Genomic DNA, 18685 nt, shown 5'->3' with positions numbered 1-18685 from the left:
GGCCCATCACTATGGCCAATAAGGTCATGTCTGAGCTCTTAACCCCCATATATTCCTACTGGCCCATCACTATGGCCAACAAGGTAATGTTGGAGCTCCTAGCCCCCACATATTCCTACTGGCCCATCACTATTGCCAATAAGGTCATGTCTGAGCTCTTAACCCCCACATATTCCTACTGGCCCATCACTATGGCCAACAAGGTCATGTCTGAGCTCCTAGCCCCCACATATTCCTACTGGCCCTTCACTATGGCCAACAAGGTCATGTCTGAGCTCCTAGCCCCCACATACTCCTACTGCCCCATCACTATGGCCAACAAGGTCATGTCAGAGCTCCTAGCCCCCACATATTCCTACTGGCCCATCACTATGGCCAATAAGGTCATGTCTGAGCTCTTAACCCCCACATATTCCTAGTGGCCCATCACTATGGCCAGCAAGGTCATGTCTGAGCTTCTATCCCTCACATATTCCTACTGGCCCATCACTATGGCCAACAAGGTCATGTCTGAGCTTCTAGCCCTCACATATTCCTACTGGCCCATCACTATGGCCAACAAGGTCATGTCTGAGCTCCTAGCCCCCATATATTCCTAGCGGCCCATAACTATGGCCAATAAGGCCATGTCTGAGCTCCTAGCCCCCACATATTCCTACTGGCCCATCACTATGGCCAATAAGGTCATGTCTGAGCTCTTAGCCCCCACATATTCCTACTGGCCCATCAATATGGCCAACACGGTCATGTCTGAGCTCCTAGCCCCCACATATTCCTACTGGCCTATCACTATGGTCAACAAGGTCATGTCTGAGCTCCTAGCCCCCACATATTCCTACTGGCCCATCACTATGGCCAACAAGGTCATGTCTGAGCTCCTAGCCCCCACATATTCCTACTGGCCCATCACTATGGCCAACAAGGTCATGTCTGAGCTCCTAGCCCCCACATATTCCTACTGGCCCATCACTATGGCCAACAAGGTCATGTCTGAGCTCCTAGCCCCCACATATTCCTACTGGCCCATCACTATGGCCAATAAGGTCATGTCTGAGCTCTTAACCCCCATATATTCCTACTAGCCCATCACTATGGCCAACAAGGTAATGTTGGAGCTCCTAGCCCCCACATATTCCTACTGGCCCATCACTATTGCCAATAAGGTCATGTCTGAGCTCTTAACCCCCACATATTCCTACTGGCCCATCACTATGGCCAACAAGGTCATGTCTGAGCTCCTAGCCCCCACATATTCCTACTGGCTCATCACTATGGCCAACAAGGTCATGTCTGAGCTCCTAGCTCTCACATATTCCTACTGGCCCATCACTATGGCCAACAAGGTCATGTTAGAGCTCCTAGCCCCCACATATTCCTACTGGCCCATCAATATGGCCAATAAGACCACGTCTGAGCTCCTAGCCCCACATATTCCTACTGGCCCATCACTATGGTCAACAAGGTAAGGTCTGAGCTCCTGACCCCCCACATATCTGCATGTAGGGGCATACATTTTTACCCTAGGACTGGCGTTTATGGGCGTACAGCCATATCCTGTGATTCGTTGTGCATGTGGCTATAAGCAACACCTGTGGCTGCCAAAATACAGCCGTATTTTGTGTAGTATCGCTGTATACTTGTGTGTGTGATATTGTCCTAACGTTGGCTATACGGGATGTTTTTTTTTTTTTTTTGTTTCTAATCAGCCAGACGGCTATTCAAAAAAAAATTTCCCATCTACACAATCAAGGTGGATGAAGGAATCCTCCCCACTGCATTATTGTATTCTGACAGTGGGTACTACTACATGATCAGAATACACTAATCAGTGCTGTGGCCAGTTGGCCGTATGTACTGATTGAGAGGAAACATTCCAACATTCCCATTCAAGAGAAGTTGACTGTTAGATCGACATCTTTCTGGTACAATATTTTTTATTGAAATAATAGTGAACATATCAAAATGAATATATCACAGTTCCCACCCAGGGTACACGAAAAGTAAAGAAAAATAATCACTGAATCAATGCATACATTTTGAATGTGCAAGATTGTGAACCACCTACCCCCAACCACCAGGGTCGGGGGTAATCACAAGTTATTGGGCCTGAAGGACCTAGGCATTAGTGTAAAAATAGGGGGAGAAGGGGAGAGCCCCCATCTACAAAGGGGAAGAGGGTCTTGAACTGGGTGCTGGAGGGGGAGGGGGGAAAGTGAGAAAAAAAAAGTGGGGTGGGGAAAGTTAGAGACAGGAGGGAGAAGAGAGTGGAATTTTGAAGCAAGAAGAGCAGGACAGATCAAGGAAAAGAAGAAAGGTTCCTTTAGGGTGAAGGTCACTGTGTTAACCAGGAGTGCTCACACAAGTCTAGTTCAGGGGCGGCGAGGAGAGCATATGACCACCGAGGGCCCCAAACCTTGAGAAATGTGGAGTGGGAGTCATGGAAGATACTTATTATCTTCTCATGGATTATTAGGGTGATCAGAATGCTCTTCACCTCCACGAACCAGACAGAGAGTTTCTTCCAGGCCCTGACAATAGCCCAGGTATGTGGCCAATTTGTGCTGGTATGAAAAGAGTCCCGGGATTGGGCAGTGAAGAAGCGCATTCCTAGCGTCCCTGCGGAAAGGTATATGGAAGAGGGTCAACAGATGGCCTAATTAATGCCGTGTCTCAAGTGTGCACAATTTTAAAGCTTAGCCAAAAAAAAAAAAAAAAAGGTAATAGCTTGCATTTTGGGTTCCCATAAAATGAACTTTAGTGTATTTTTTTTTTTTTACCAAAATATTATACTTTCAGAAAATAATGTTTTGGGAGTTTAACTAATCTACAGGTCTAAATAAAAATAATCTTAATTTTCTATAGCACCTTTAAGGCCCCTTGCAGAAAGGGCAAACTCCACCAAGTGGATCTGCCTGCTCAGTGAGGGATCTCTCCACTGAGTAGGCGGATGACAGGTCCACTATGCAGAGTGGACATGGATACAGCCCATTTCTCTCTATGGGGTGACCACATGGAAAGGGACTGCTTGTCCCTTTCCATCCGAGTGTTATCCGATCCACTGGATGGATGGGGAACCGATCCTTATCCATCTTTTTTAGTGGACCGGATCCGGATGTCGGTGCTGACATCCGTTTTTCCATAGAGAGCTATGGGAATGTCTGATCGAGTCCGACCTGAAAAACTGACAGGTGGACCTGATCGGTATATGTCAGTGTGCTAGGGGACTTAAGGTAGCTTCTCACAGGGCTTTACAAAGAAAACAAGAAATACACAGGATAAAACAAAGGAAAACACATTGATTTATGATGTATGCAAAAAAACAACAACCCAAAGCTCTGGCAATGAAAGGGTTAAAGTAATGTGTCAAATCAATAGGAAAGCCCCCCCTTGAAGCAGGTCAAGGGGAGGTCAACTGCAGATCACATATACCACAGATCACATATACACACACACACACACACACACACACACACACACACACACACACACACGGACTGTCATGGCACCCCAGTCTTAGTCTGTAGGGTTCAATATTGAGTTGGCCCACCTTTTGCGGCTATAACAGCTTTAACTCTTCTGAGAAGGCTGTCGGCAAGGTTTAGGAGTGTGTCTATAGGAATGTTTGACCATTCTTCCAGAAGAGCATTTGTGAGGTCAGGCACTGATGTTGGATGAGAAGGCCTGGCTCTAATTTATTCCAGAGGTGTTCTATCGAGTTGAGGTCAGGACTATGTGCAGGCCAGTCAAGTTCCTCCACCCCAAACTCGCTCATCCATGTCTTTATGGACCTTGTTTGTGTATTGGTCCAAATCATTGGTGGAGGAGGGATTATGGTGTGGGGTTGTTATTCGGGGCTTGGCCCCTTAGTTCCAGTTAAGGGAACTCTTAAGGCATCAGCATATAAAGATATTTGGGACAATTTCATGCTCCCAACTTTGTGGGAACAGTTTGGGGATGGCCCCTTCTTCTGACTGTGCACCAGTGCACAAAGCAAGGTCCATAAAGACATGGATGAGCGAGTTTTGCGTAGAGGAACTTGACTGGCCTAGACAGAGTCCTGACCTGAACCCAATAGAACACCTTTGGGATGAATTAGATTAAAGACTGCAAGCTTGGCCTTCTCATCCAACATCAGTGCCTGACCCCACAAATGCTCTTCTGGAAGAATGGTCAAACATTCCCATAGACACACTCCTAAACCTTGTGGACAGCCTTCCCAGAAGAGTTGAATCTGTTATAGCTGCAAAGGTTAGGCCAACTCAATATTAAACCCTCCGGACTAAGACTGGGATGCCATTACAGTTCATGTGTGTGTAGGCAGGCGTCCCAATACTTCTGGTAATATAGTGTATGTTACTGATGTGTGATCATTGCTTAGCATCATAGCCTGCATCGTACATGGTGTACGTCCTGATCGGTGGCTGACATCCCCCTAGCTCCTCCCACCCCCCTCTCTAGCACAGAGTACGGCGTGTGTGTGTAAACAGTCCCAGCACCCCGTGTGTCCGCAGACAGGGCGGGGCCTCCGGCTGGAGGCATTATGCCACGTCGTGCACGCCCCAACAGGGCCCGCCCCCTTCGGGATCTCCAGTTTAATGACGTCACCCTGATTTAAATAGTCAGGACGGAGTACTAAACTGAGACTGAGCTAGACTCCTGTGTGTGTGACATCGGCACAGAGCAGGGCGACTGACAGGTACGAGCCATACACGGCACATAGATTGCTTTATCCTGACATTGGTGGCTGATATATGGATGTATAGAGGATGAGCTGGTCCTCTGTGTGTGTGTGTGTGTATTGTGTATGCAGGTTGTACATTGTCTGTATAGTGGCTAGGAGAAGTGCGGAGTACAGGGAGGATGGAGATGTCTAGGAGCCGGGGTTCCTCCTATTATAGATCTTCACACCTGTACAGCATCCCATCATAGGAGATCTTCTCCACCCCCCATCATAGGAGATCTTCTCCACCCCCCATCATAGGAGATCTTCTCCACCCCGCATCATAGGAGATCGGCTGCAACCCCCCCATCATAGGAGATCTTCTCCACCTTCATCATAGGAGATCTTCTCACCCCCCCCCCCCAGTATGGGAGATCTTCTCCACCCCCCATCATAGAGGATCTTCTCCACCCCCCGTCATAAGAGATCGGCTGAAATCCCCCCCACCCTTCATCCAGAGCTGAGCTTTTGCCTCTCATTAGTGCTATACATTTATCCATTACCATCATCAGATGTTGTCCTTCTGCCTTCCATCCAGATGTCTTGGTCTTCACCATGTGCAATCCATCAAGTACCCAGCGATACTGCCTCCCCTCCCATTGTCCTGTCGTATATTGCCCATGTTCTTCAGTAACATCACCTGGACATATCCCTGGAGCCCAACCAGTGCTGTACTGTGTAATATCATCAGGTCCCCCCCATCTCCAGTAATGTCTATCAGTTTTATCCTCCTCCTGACTGTCATCTCCAGGTCCTGCCTGGTGCTCTCAGCTATGGATGTACAGCACAGGGATCCTGGCTCTTCTACAATGCTGCATCTCCTCATCACTCAGATTCTGTACTTCTGTCAACGGCAACCTGCCTTCTCCATACACTGTGGGCTTTTCCTGGATTAACCTCCTGATACTTTCCTGAATGTGGTGATCCTGCTAGCACTGTACTGCCTATTAACAAGGGCTTTATTCTACTACTCAGCCACTACTGCAAGCTCAACCTTCTCCAGTACTGCCCTCTTGTTCTTCTCCAGTACTGTCTTCTTGCCCTTCTCCAGTACTGCCCTCTTGCCCTTCTCCAGTACTGTCCTCTTGTTCTTTTCCAGTACTGCCCCCTTGTTCTTTTCCAGTACTGCCCTCTTGTCCTTTTCCAGTACTGTCCTCTTGTCCTTTTCCAGTACTGTCCTCTTGTCCTTTTCCAGTACTGTCCTCTTGTCCTTCTTCAGTGCTGTCCTTATCCAGTACTGTCCTTCTCCAGTACTGCCCTCTTGTCCTTCTTCAGTGCTGTCTTTTTAAAGTGCTGTCCTCCAGTACTGTCCTTCTTCTCCAGTACTGTCCTCTTGTCCTTCTTCAGTGCTGTCCTTATCCAGTACTGTCCTCCTGTCCTTCTTCAGTACTGTCCCGTCAGTGCTGTCCTTTTCAAGTAGTGTCCTCCAGTACTGCCCTTCTCCAGTACCGTCCTCTTGTCTTCTCCAGTACTGTCCTCCTGTCCTTCTCCAGTACTGTCCTTCTCAAGTACTATTCTCTTGTCCTTCGCCATTACTGTCCTCAAGTCCTTCTCAAGTACGGTCCTTCTTCTATACTGTCCTTCTCCAGTACTGTCCTTCTGTACTGCTTCAGTACTTTCATACTGTCCTCCCCTTCTTCCCCAGTAGTGTCCTTATTTATTATTGTCCTCCTGTCCTTCTCCAGTACTGTCCTCTTGTCCTTCCCCAGTACTGTCCTTATCCAGTACTGTTTTTCTCCAGTACTGTCCTACTGTCCTTCCCCAGTACTGTCCTTCCCCAGTACTGTCCTTCCCCAGTACTGTCCTTCCCCAGTACTGTCCTTATCCAGTACTGTGCTTCTCCAGGACTGTCCTCCTGTACTGTCCCTCTGTCCTTCACCCAGTACTGTCTCTCTCCATTACTGTCTTTCTGTATTTCCCCTATACTGTCCTTTTGAAGTACTGTCCTTATCCAGTACTGTCCGTTTGTCCTTGTCTAATACTCCCTGCTTACCCTACTTTAGTTCTGTACTCTCCTTGCCTTCTCCAATACTGTCCTTCTCCATGTCGCCCCTGCTTGCCGATCTAGGTGCCTGTGGTCTGTCAGCAGCCACTTCTTTCTTTTGCTTCTCAGCCAATGCTGTCCTACAGACATTTATCCAATCCCAATGTAACTGATCTCTTTTGGTACCTTTATTATTTATGTTGTATATGGGCATCTCTGAATTGTTTACACTATAAACAAAATGAATAGAGCTAATATAAATATGTGTGCATGGTGATAATAGCTACAGAATATTCAAGGTACCATTGTTACTCTGAAAGCATCGTCGTATATTTTCCACGATACATGAAGCTGTAGACCCGGTTCTGTCTGTAGGAATAGATCAATAGAAATGCATGGCAAAATAATTGTCTGTCTGTTTGTCTATTTGTCTATCTATCTGTCTTTCTATCTCTTTTACTCGACAGTTGTCTGTCGGCATGATTGTTGACATACATTTGAAAGGCAGGAAAATATGACGGCTGCAGTAATGTATAGGTTAAATATTCATGAAGCAGTGGAGTTGACTTCAGGTAATCCCACACCTAACTCACCTTGTCACATTGGTTGCGTGACGAGCCATTTCAAACATTTGGTCTGCTAGATAACAATATGTCTAGGTGTATGTTATTATGACTTGAATGTTCTCTTGCATGCACAGTGTGCCTGCTCTGAACAAAACACATTCTCTAGTTTGTAATTGTAGTCAGTAAGATCTTAAATATCAGATATCACACAATTTCTTAAAGCTGAACTCTGCCCAAAAAAAACTAAGTGGACTGCAATGATGTGTCTGCATTGTGCATCCACTGCTGCATTATGTAGTGCTCCAACTTTCATTCCCTTTGTATGGTACAGTCAGCTCCGAACATCTTACACTGAAATTGCACTGCAGCCTATTCTTCTCTAATTCTGACATTGACATTTCAAAGTCAACCTGTATCAAGGTGTGCAAATGTTTAGACAGTATATGGGGCAAGGTGAATGTGAAGAACTGTTAACGGTGGTTGTAAACCCTTCCATATACCCAGTAAAGTGATCGGTCTCAGATGATACACTGAGATGAAACAAATCCCCTTACTTAAGTTTTACCTGTCTATCTGCAGTCTTCTCTTCCCTACATCTGTTCAAAGTCCCGAATTTATAAAGCTTGTCTGAGCTGTCAGAAAAAAAAGGGGCAGCAAGCTGAAGTTATGCTCTGCAGAGCTCAGTGAGGAGAGATCTAAGAGCTGATTGGAGGGAAGGGACACACACCCCTGCACACAAGAACATGCCTGAGGCTGTCAATCAGCTGGAGATCCCTCCCCTGTCATCATTTTTCTCTTGGCGGCAGGAAAACTTGTCAGGAGTGACTCATGCTGATAGCAGAGGAACAAAGCAGCAGACAGAAATGACACCTAGTGCTCTGGATTGAGAAGTACACACTATGGTGGATTATTCTTTTTGACATATTTCAAGTTTGAGGTTTACAACCACTTTAAAGATTCATTTCTCTTCACTAGGATCTCAATTTTTTTCAATGGGGCCCATTTACAACCTGAACATATGGTAGCCTAAAGCTCATCACTCGAAAATGTACGCAAACTTCTTTTGGGGCAGAGTTGCAAATTTTATTTCTTAATAAACTTCAACAGGGGTGTCTGAAAATGCATGAAAAGCATGCATAACTTCATCTAGTAACAACTTTTCACTGTATAAAAATACTAATAAAAACAAAAAAAAAATACTTCATGCCTGAAAGAATAGCAAAAACTTCTCTACAAATGTTCAGATTGTGGAAAATCTAAAATTCATGAAGGATTTTAGGGCATGTGACGGAGGTCCTGTGAACCCTTCACAAATGTTTTAGAAAGTAGAAATCCCATACAGGGGATACTGAACGCTGCAAACCGCCATCATGGAGAAGTGTGCCCTTGTGATGGCCTACAGACTGTCATATGGTTATGGTGATATCATCATATACCTACTACCTTTAGGCTGCCTTAATCGCCTTGCAATCTCTAAAATCATCAAAGTTCCTTTTGATTTCTATTTAAATGAGAGACAAACCCACACGCTGCAAATACTGTCAAACTTCAGTTCAAAAGTAGAATGAAGACTTTAAGGATCAAAATGATTATACCTTTTTATATGATCTGCAATTGCATATGTGAGTTCAAAAGGAATGTAAAGCAGTCTAATGCTGCATAAATATTAACATGCCTTTAGGCTCACATTAATATATGCTGACACTGTTGGCGTATTATTAGTCATCTCCTAAAATAAGATCAGAAACATGTATATAACTGATTTCACATTACCTTTGTCACTTGGGAGCTTTATCTTACACATATGGAGTGTAATTGCTGGGAATGCCATCCAGTTCACTGGAAGTTGGTGATTCTACAGCAGGGCAGGACAAATCCAGAGAGCCAGTTATCCATAAAGCTAAACTTCATGTTTTTTTAGTGCACTGCTCTACGTATATATGTATTCCTTGCTACAGAAAAATGGAAACTGATCGCACACAGGACACTGACTCACTGTAACAAAGGCCAAACCAGGTAATGCAAGGTGGCTTCAGCTCTGCTCTCCATCCCCAAGAGTGGTCCCTCAGATGTGTTTTTCCCCCTAGTGGGCTTAATCCTTGAGGCCTCACCAATGCTGAAACGCGTCTGAGGGACCTCTCCTGCAGGTTAAGAGCAGAGCTGAAACCATCCCACGTTACCTAGTTCGTTCTGGTCACAGTGAGTCTGCATCCTGTGTGCATGATTGCCATTTTTTCTGTAGCATATTGTAGCCTGACAGACTGTTTTATACGATCTGCACTAGTTCATGACATATCATAACTGATATCAGTGATAGGAGCATTCGAGCGGTACTTGTTTTGTTTGTTTACATATACATTTTCCATACCTGTTGGTATTGTTTATGACTATTATGTAGAAATTAACCCAGTAGCAGGCGCCTTTTCACATGATTTCCCATATATACTTTGCTCCTTTCTTGTAAATAGCCCACTGTTTACAGAGCTGAATAGCTCAAGCTTGGATGTAAGCCAATGTAAGTATTCATACTTCATACCTGTTGGACTGCTTTGGAAGCAGAGAATCACTGTAGAAGTTGGTGCTACTACAGTGATCAATGCAGTTTTTCAGATCTTGTATATTTTTTTTCAATAAATACAAGACATCTGCTGATTGGACAAGGTGGAGATTGTGACATCATCAACCCTCCTCTGCACCTTGGTCAATCAAAGAATGCATTGTCCTCCAAAAAAAAAAAAAAAAAATAGATGTTCTGCATGATTGCAACTGTGGCAAGAAAGTGACTCGTTGCATTCACTGTGCAGAAAGGCAGATGCTTAGCAAAGGACCCAGGGGACTGCCTTGATCACTGTAGTAGCGCCTTTACTAGTTAGCGGATGCCTTAGAATCATTAAAAAAAAATACACATTACCCGGAAAACCACAACGATCACTTTAGTAGCACCGACTACTACAGTGAGTCTCTGCTTCCAAGGCCAGTAACACAGGTATGGAGTATAAATACTTACATTGGTCCAAGCTTGAGCTATTTAACTCTGTAAACAGTGGGCTATTTACTAGAAAGGAACAAAGGATAAAGGGGAAACCATGTGAAAAAGATCCTGCTACTGGCTGAATTTCAAATAGTCATAATAGTCTAATGCAATATTTCATATTTAACAATATGAGTAAGTAAAGGCAATGTTAAAAAAAAGTACTATACCTTCTTAATAAAAAAAAAAAGTACTATACAGCTCCTGTAATGTTAGTCTTGTTGTACGTTTTCTGTATAGCTTCTCTTTTTATACATCCACATTTTTCCAAACTTCAAAGTTTTTCCTGCAAGTTAGCAAATCTTTCCGATTTGTGGTGTTTCCTTCATATATAGAAAGCTGAACCTTTTCAGGTCTCTCAAAGGTTTCAAAGCATAGATCTTTAATTTAAATGTTCAGCTTTAGAAGTTTGGTAATAATAACCCATAATTTTTTAGGTGTGGGAAGCTCTGCGTGGCTACACAAAGTATTAAGTGGAACATAAGGAGTGGCTGTGGCAAGCTGCAAGACTCCTGTGGCTTATAGAAACCTAAGGATAACTTGCGTATAAGTCCTAATTAGAGGTGACACACCAAATTATCATGCACACTATCATAAACATGTCATTTAAAGCTTTGCAGATTGTATCAAGTGAGTAGTGTAAGACTAGATTAACTAGACTGTCTCCTCCCTGATGAGGAAGGTTTGCACATAATAGAACAAAATATTCATTGTATAGAAATATAGTCCTACTTGACTTGTTAGTTGTCCTAACTGACAATATCTGTGTATTGGATTGCTTAGCATGGTCAAGGTCTTTATGAGATTATCCTACTAACACACAACAGAAGGTGATGTCAGTCTTTTTTCCACAAGGAACACATAGTAGCGTGACAAGGTTGATTGAGTGGGTAGAAGATCCCACTTTTGTCTTCATAAAGGCAACGGAAAGCTGGAAGAGTGGCTAACATCCTATGAGTTAGCTATTGTCTGAAGAATAGTTATTTTTCTATGACCGATGTATGGACATGGTCTGAGCAAACCTTTTCTATTCCAGTTTTGTCTTCAGAAAACAATAACATATTGCATGGTTTGGCTAGCCATACATAGAATGGAATATAGAATTGTTGACTTGTTTGGTTATTCTAAATCAGTGATTCTCAACCAGGGTTCCTCCAGAGGTTGCTAGGGGTTCCTTCAGCATTGAGCAATTTCTGCCTCTCAGATAAGTTCCCACTCACACCATTGATCTTTTTAGCTATCTGTAAGGAGGCAATTCTTCCCAATGACCACAAGTGTAAGGACCATTCTTCCCACTGACCATCACACTAATATATCATGAGTTGTAGATTTATAATATTTAGCAGGGGTTCCCTGAGAACAGAGAACTATTTCAAGGGTTTCTCTGTGTTGAAAAGGTTGTGAAAGGCTGCTCTAAATAATCATTAGTCAGAGCATGCGATGGTACCATTGGGGACTCAATACATTTCATTTGCAAGCCTTTAAAAATGTTGTCTATTGCCAGGCCAATTGTTTGAATGTTAAGGTTTGATTTCAGGATATATGGAAGTGATGTAATGTTAATGCCTATGACACTACTATATATATATATATATATATATATATATATATATAAATGATACCATATATATAAAGGAATTAATGTTCTTGACAGCCAATGAAAGCTCAACCTCCAGATCAAACATTACCTGGCACATACACTTTGCAAGAAGTGATTCTTCTCAAGTGGAAACCCAACTGACAGCTAGAATTTAGTTTGTCTAGTGGCCAATTGCAAGGCCCAAGCACTGTTACATGGTGTTACATGACCTGGCTAGTGATGTCACAGCTCCTTTTAGCGTTTAACACTAGGCCCTACTAGGAATTTTAGACCCCAATTGTGACAAAGACAGAAGCGGCATTGTTTTAATAAAAGTTAATTCAAGAGTCTACATATTCCATAATTAGTTCCTTGAGCACAAAGATGCATTCACTGCCCATGTTATTGCATGCCAAGTCTGGGTTGAGGCAAATGAATTTGTCAATGTGTGCCCAGCTGTGAAGCTCAGTTGATCTTTTCAGAACAAAAGGTTTGAGAGTGCTTGGCAGTCACTGAAACCGTGCTTCAAGCACCCACCTTTTGGTGGTCAGGTCAGCCATAATGATTTGTTTTTCCTGTTTTATGAACAAAGAAAGCACTCTGTGATTACTTCCATCCCCTATTATGTTTCATAACAGTTATCTGTCTTCTGCACCTACAATAGTTGTTTATCTAATATAAAGGCTGGCAGAAACCATGAATTCTTATAAATCCAGTCATATAAATGAAAGTGGTGTGTTTTTAAAGCCCCCCCCCCCCCAAAAGAATAAATAAAAAATCAGTGGGATCCAAAATGCTCTTCCAGCTTTTCTCACCTAGGTATATTCCCACCTTCCCAACTCAAAGCCTACGGGGATACTTACATCACACATCCCAAGAGGATTCAGAGCCATGCTGAGCACGTTGTACATGTATAGGGCCACGTCATCAGGGAGCTGAATGCAGGAACCTGGAATCAGACATTCCAACTCTCTGAAACTGCCATTATTGAAGAAGGCATCACAGGACCCAGCGTGCAGTGGCAGAGCAGCAGGTTTCACCAGACAATGCAGGATTTGCTGGGTATGGATGTATGTTTTTTGAGGGCATCCAGCGGTACAGGTAAGGTGGGGAAGAAACCTAAAGGGAGAATGAAGTAAGTTAGCCAATAAATGGTATCCACTTTAAGTTGGCCAATAAAGGGTATCACCTAAAGAAGTCATTACCCCATTTATTTATTTTTTAAAGCCCTGCTTACCTGATGCTGGGTTGTTCTCAATTTGGACACTTACCCATCCAATGGATCCTGTGTTGTCCTGCTGCAGTCTTCTTCCCCGCTGCCACCACTCAGGTGCCATATCACCATCCTCCGCCATAACGTTATCAGGAGGAGGCTGTCTCTTTCGGGTTTAGGCAGCCTCCTCCTGATGATGGTCTATCAGGCACACCCCCAATGCCTTCTGGTATATGTGACGTGCATATCCCAGGAAGCACCAGGATCACAGCCAAGGCCATAATGGTGGAGAGGGTGGGCTGGAATGTAAAAAAAGAAAATGAGCAGGAAACAAAACGGAGGACAGGGGATGCGGTTTGTGTAGAGGAAGATTCCAACATGCTATTCCAATGCACACTTTCCTGTAGAGATGGCTTTGTATGTAAGTGGGTGCTGCAGCGACCTTCGGCTGGAACGTTACCAGCACCCCATGGATCTCCAGCATGGGTCAAAAATTGTATTTGGTGTTTACATTGTTACAGCAGACGCAATGTTCCGGAGCCTCACGAGACCCCTTCATCAGGCTTGTGACGCATGCCTGATAAAGTTGTGTTGCTTCTGCTGTAATGATGTGATCGCTGAATAAAGTTTTTGAACCCATTCTGGAGATCCATGGTGTGCTGGTGACGTTCTCTCGCTTATGCCGCATAAACACAATTGTTTTTTTCCATCAGAATAAACACACGATCGCACCAAAGTCTGACGGGACTAGAAAAAATTCATAGCCAGTAGCCAATAGCTGCCCTTGCATCGTTTTTGGTCCATCAGAACAGCATACAGACAAATAGTTTTCCCGGTAGGAATTGATTCTGTCGGAAAGATTTAAAACATGTTCTATTTCTAGGTCCATCAGAATTTTGGAAAGAAAAAGTCCGCTGAAGCCCACACACGATCGGAATATCCGACGGAATGATTCCGTCTGACCTTTTCTACAGGAAAGTCCGACCGTGTGTACGCAGCATTAGTGTAGCAAAGGTGGGAGGCAGGGGATGTAGAGGAAAAAAGTTCAATTATAGAGTTAAGTTTTGCTTACTGCATTAATTGATGGCTCACGCGGAAAGAGAATGCTATATAAAGAGTAATCACTTAGATCAACATGTGATGGTGATTACTTAGTTCTGTTTGCTATGGGAATTTCTTTTGGTTGGCTGTGGTAATTACTCTATTTTCCCCACTGCTTTCTGTGTTTTTACATAAGCCAGATAGTTTATCTCATTGTCTTCATATGTGTACATATTTCTGTGCATTCTTCGGATAAAGTACTACGGTGAATTGATGAGTTACATGGGGTATTGTATGGCGTGACTGTAAAGGAATATGCTTGGACATGTCCCAAGCAGTGTCTACCTCCTCCCCGAGAAGTGTGACTAAAGCGGGACCCAGATGACACTACATGACGCAGTGCTGTTATTAGTAGCTCGCTGACTCAGCCTTTTACACACTACTACAGGAATCCTTCCTGTTCGTGCAGCAGGAAAATGCAATAGTCACTGTTATGTCTATCTCAGATTGAGGTTTTTTTTTGTAGTTGAGATTTCCTTTTCACCTCTGTCTTCATCTTTCTTGATTTCTGATCTTTCTGGAGGGGATTGTAGCCGTATTGGTGCACTTGTGGCAGAAACAATTGCGTACTGTCCAGGATAGTTTTTTTTTTTTTTTTTATTGGCACTAACATCCAATGTTTCGGGACAAGCTTTCAGGGTGTGTTGAGACCTTTGATGAAGGGAAAGCTTGTCCTGAAAAATTAGATGTAAGTGGCAATAAAAAAAAAAAGTTTAATGGACAGTACTTAAGTGTCTCTGATCTTTCTGTAATGACATAATCGCATAGAAATACAGGATCTTTAAATCCATAGAGTCTGCAAATGTATGTTTTGATTTTACGATGATTTCATTAAACGTAGAACCTACTATAAGTTTCCTTATGTCATCTTGGTCAATACATAAAAAAAAATATTGTATATCTTTGTCATGTTTACTAATGCCCTGTACACACGGTCAGACATTCCGACAAAATCCATCGTATTTTTTCCAATGGATTTTGTGCCAAACTTGTTTTGCATACACACGGTCAGACAAATCCGAAAAATCCGATGGTTCTTAACGTACGTTGGGACTATAAACAGGCCAGTAGCCAATAGCTGTGGTCTCTTAATTTATTCTGAGCACGCGTGGCACTTTGTCCGTTGGAATTGTCTACACACGATCGGAATTTAAACTATCAGATTTTGTTGTCGGGAAAATTTTAGATCCTGCTTCAAACTTTGTGTGTCGGAAATTCCGATGGAAAAAGTCAGATGGAGCCCACATACAATCGGATTTTCCTATAACATGATCATACTAGTATACATTAAAGTGGATGTAAACCCTAACATATACCCAGTGAAGTGAACAGCCTCAGATGATACACAGGGATGAAACAAATCTCTCTATATAAGTGTTACATTTATATCTGCCATCTTCATCTTTATATACTGTTTAGAAAGTGCACATCCTGTTAGAATTTTTTCTTCCTCATTCACCTGTGGGTGTGGATTCTTGCCATACACTGCGAGACAGCTGATTGAAGGAAAGGTACACACCCCCTCTCCACAGAGACTTGCAGAGCTGTGCTAATCTATTTAGAGCACCCACCCTGACACAAAATTCAGCCTGGTTTTATCACAGTTGACAGAGAACTTGTCAGAAGTAATCATGCTGATAACAGAAGAACAGAGCAGGAGAAAGCCAACAGACTTAGTGCTTTGAAGAGAGATAAGAATACACTTCGGATACTGTATATGTGCCCAGCTCAAATTTCATGAATTGGGTTTACATCCACTTTAAGAACAGTTTTTACCTGAAACCCTGGCACAAGTACTCAATTATTTTGGCAACCAGTGGTGGACCATAATAGAAATTGTCGCACATCACATTTAGGGCTCATTTACACTTGTTTTGACTTTAACTTTGACACATTAAAGTGTCTACTGCTTCAACATGCTTTTTTGATGTGTGGTTGATGCTTTGGTGATGCTTTATTGAAGCTTTAATAAAGCTTGGCAAATGCTTGGTGTGTTGACTTTTTATTTGTTTTAAAAGAGCTCAGTAGAACCCCAGCTCAGTAGTACCCCCCCCCCCCCCCCCGCACTCAGCTGATCCCCAGCTCATTGGTACCCTCATTCAGCAGATCCCCCAGCTTATTCATACCCTCATTCAGCAGATCTCCTTGCTCAGTAGTACCCCCAGCTCTGCCAATGCTCTGCTCAGTAGTGATGCCTCACTAAGTAGTGCCCCCCAGCTCTGCGAATCCTCTGGTTTGCTGTTCCTCCTCTCTCTCTGCTCACCTCCCACTATATTGCTCCCACGCTGCTCACCACATTTCATCTACTAGTTTTTCCTGCTCTGGTTCCCCAGCTCTGATGATCCTCTGTTACTTACTCTCTCTCTTGCCCATGCTCACCTTCTGCTATAGTGTTTCCATGTTGCACACCACGTGTGCCATCTCCTAGTTTCTCCGCTTCAGTCCGAACCCCACTCACCTTTCTGCTGCTCCACTCTGCACACCAGATGTGATGTCTGCACCAGACACTTCCAGAACGCATGAACCGGAAATGTGACTGCTGATGACATCTTTCCGGTTTGCTTGTTGGATTCCCAGTGCATTTACATTTGCAATACCCCCAAAACAAAGCACCGCTAAAAGCTGATTAAGAGCCCATCAAAAGCTTCAGGTTCTGTGAGAGTTTGTCAAAGACTTCTATGGAGACTTTGGAGATGCTTTGGAGCACCAAGAAAGTGACATGGGGGGGGGGGGGGGGGGTATTTACGAAAGGCAAATCCACTTTGCACTGCAAGTACACTTGGAAGTGCAGTCACTCTAAATCCAAGGGGTAGATCTGAAATGAGGGGAAGCTCTGCTGATTTTATCATCCAATCATGTGCAACTAAAATGCTGTTTGCTATTTTCCTTGCATGACCCCCTTGGATCTACAGCGACTTTACTTCCAAGTGCAATTTCAGTGCAAAGTGGATTTTCCTTTGGTAAATAACACCCCATGGGGTCACACCAGAATGCAATAAAATAATTGTCTGCACATAGACCAGTGTTTCCCTGTGTTTTTATATGCTAAACAGTACTCCTCTGCACACTTCAGTTCACACTTCATATTGTATCTACGTGTCTGCAGAAATGCCTTTATGCAATTTCTAACTTTATGACTGCATCTATTTATTTACTAAAAACCTAAAGTCTTTGGGTCAAAAAACATGTGATTCTGCTCTTGTACTATAAGTTGTGCAAAAAAGTGCAAAAAAAGTGTGCACAAAAACCCTCTAAATTGTACTCAAATATGGGGATGTGTCCAGTATAAGATCCTTAAAGAGGGAGTTCACCCGAAAAAAAAATTATTAAAAGCCAGCAGCAGCTATAAATACTACAGCTGCTGACTTTTAATAAATGGACACTCACCTGTCCCAGGGTCCAGCGATGTCGACAGCCGAGGCCGATCGAACGCTCAGCTCTTCGGCTGCTGCCGCCGCCATTCTCGGCGAGGGAATCAGGAATTCACTTGCGTTGCGGCTTCACTTCCTGGTTCCCTACTGCGCAATCTGCAAGTCGCGCAGTGCAATGGAAATGGTCCGCGATGTCTCTGGGACCCGTGTGTGTCCCAGCAGACAGCGTGGCGGGACAGAAAGAGGCATAGACACCCGTGGGAGTCTATGCCCGGAAGTGGGTGCAAATACCTGTCTTAGACAGGTATCTGCACCCCCCTCCCCCCTGAAAGGTGTCAACTGTGGCACCAGAGGGGGGGGGGTGTTCAGATGAGTGGAAGTTACACTTTAGGGTGGAACTTCGCTTTATACTCTGTTTCTTTTTTTTTCTGGCTTAGTCTACTGGCTGAAAAACAAAAAACGAACAGGTTCCTCTATCCACACATACAGAGTGGATGGAGGAATCCTCCTTTTTGAGGCATTGGGTTTTTTTTTCCTGAAGGCAAATAGACTGTGCACTTTGGAAAGTGCCATTGCACTCTGCAATTGTAGTTTTTTTACCCACATTGAGGTAAGTATATAGAGAGCACTAAGTGGAGCACAGGAAGATCGCACATCGGCAACTACCTATTGAAGACTTTATTTTGATACTTTGTTGCACATAAGCACTTTTTGCACTTTTGCACCTTTATTATTATTTTTCAGAGCTTATGGACTATTATATCACTATTATCATCTGATTATATGGAATTGATTATTTCGTTACTCATATACTGTGAATAGCCCATCATTTACCTTTATATATAGGATTTGCTATTGCACTGAGTTTACCTATATTTATATATACTTTTTTGATACTTTGTTGCACATAAGCACTTTTTGCACTCTTGCACCTTTTTTTCAGAGCTAATGGACTATTATATCGCTATTATCATCTGATTATATGGAATTGATTATTTATTACTCATATACTGAGAATAGCAATTATTAACCTTATATATAGGATTTATTATTGCACTGCGTTTACGCAAATTTACCCATACAGGATTACTAGTATATCAATGTTTATTGAAGCTGCACA

At 43.3% G+C, this 18685-nt stretch overlaps 1 protein-coding gene across 1 annotated transcript in view; it reads left to right on the top strand.

Moving 5' to 3' along the window:
* Positions 1-4572: 4572 nt before the first annotated feature.
* LOC143982706 (cyclin-dependent kinase inhibitor 1-like) overlaps positions 4573-18685 on the top strand; it is a 37202-nt gene continuing 23089 nt past the window's right edge. The window contains exon 1 of the mRNA XM_077481652.1: positions 4573-4696. The gene's annotated coding sequence lies outside the window, so the exon portion shown is untranslated. The remainder of the gene's footprint in view (positions 4697-18685) is intronic.

This window comes from Lithobates pipiens, unplaced genomic scaffold, assembly GCF_037356315.1.
Source record: "Lithobates pipiens isolate NorthernLeopardFrog02 unplaced genomic scaffold, aLitPip1_a1.2 Scaffold_16, whole genome shotgun sequence".
NCBI lineage: Eukaryota > Metazoa > Chordata > Amphibia > Anura > Ranidae > Lithobates > Lithobates pipiens.
This window is presented reverse-complemented; position numbering and strand designations above follow the sequence as displayed.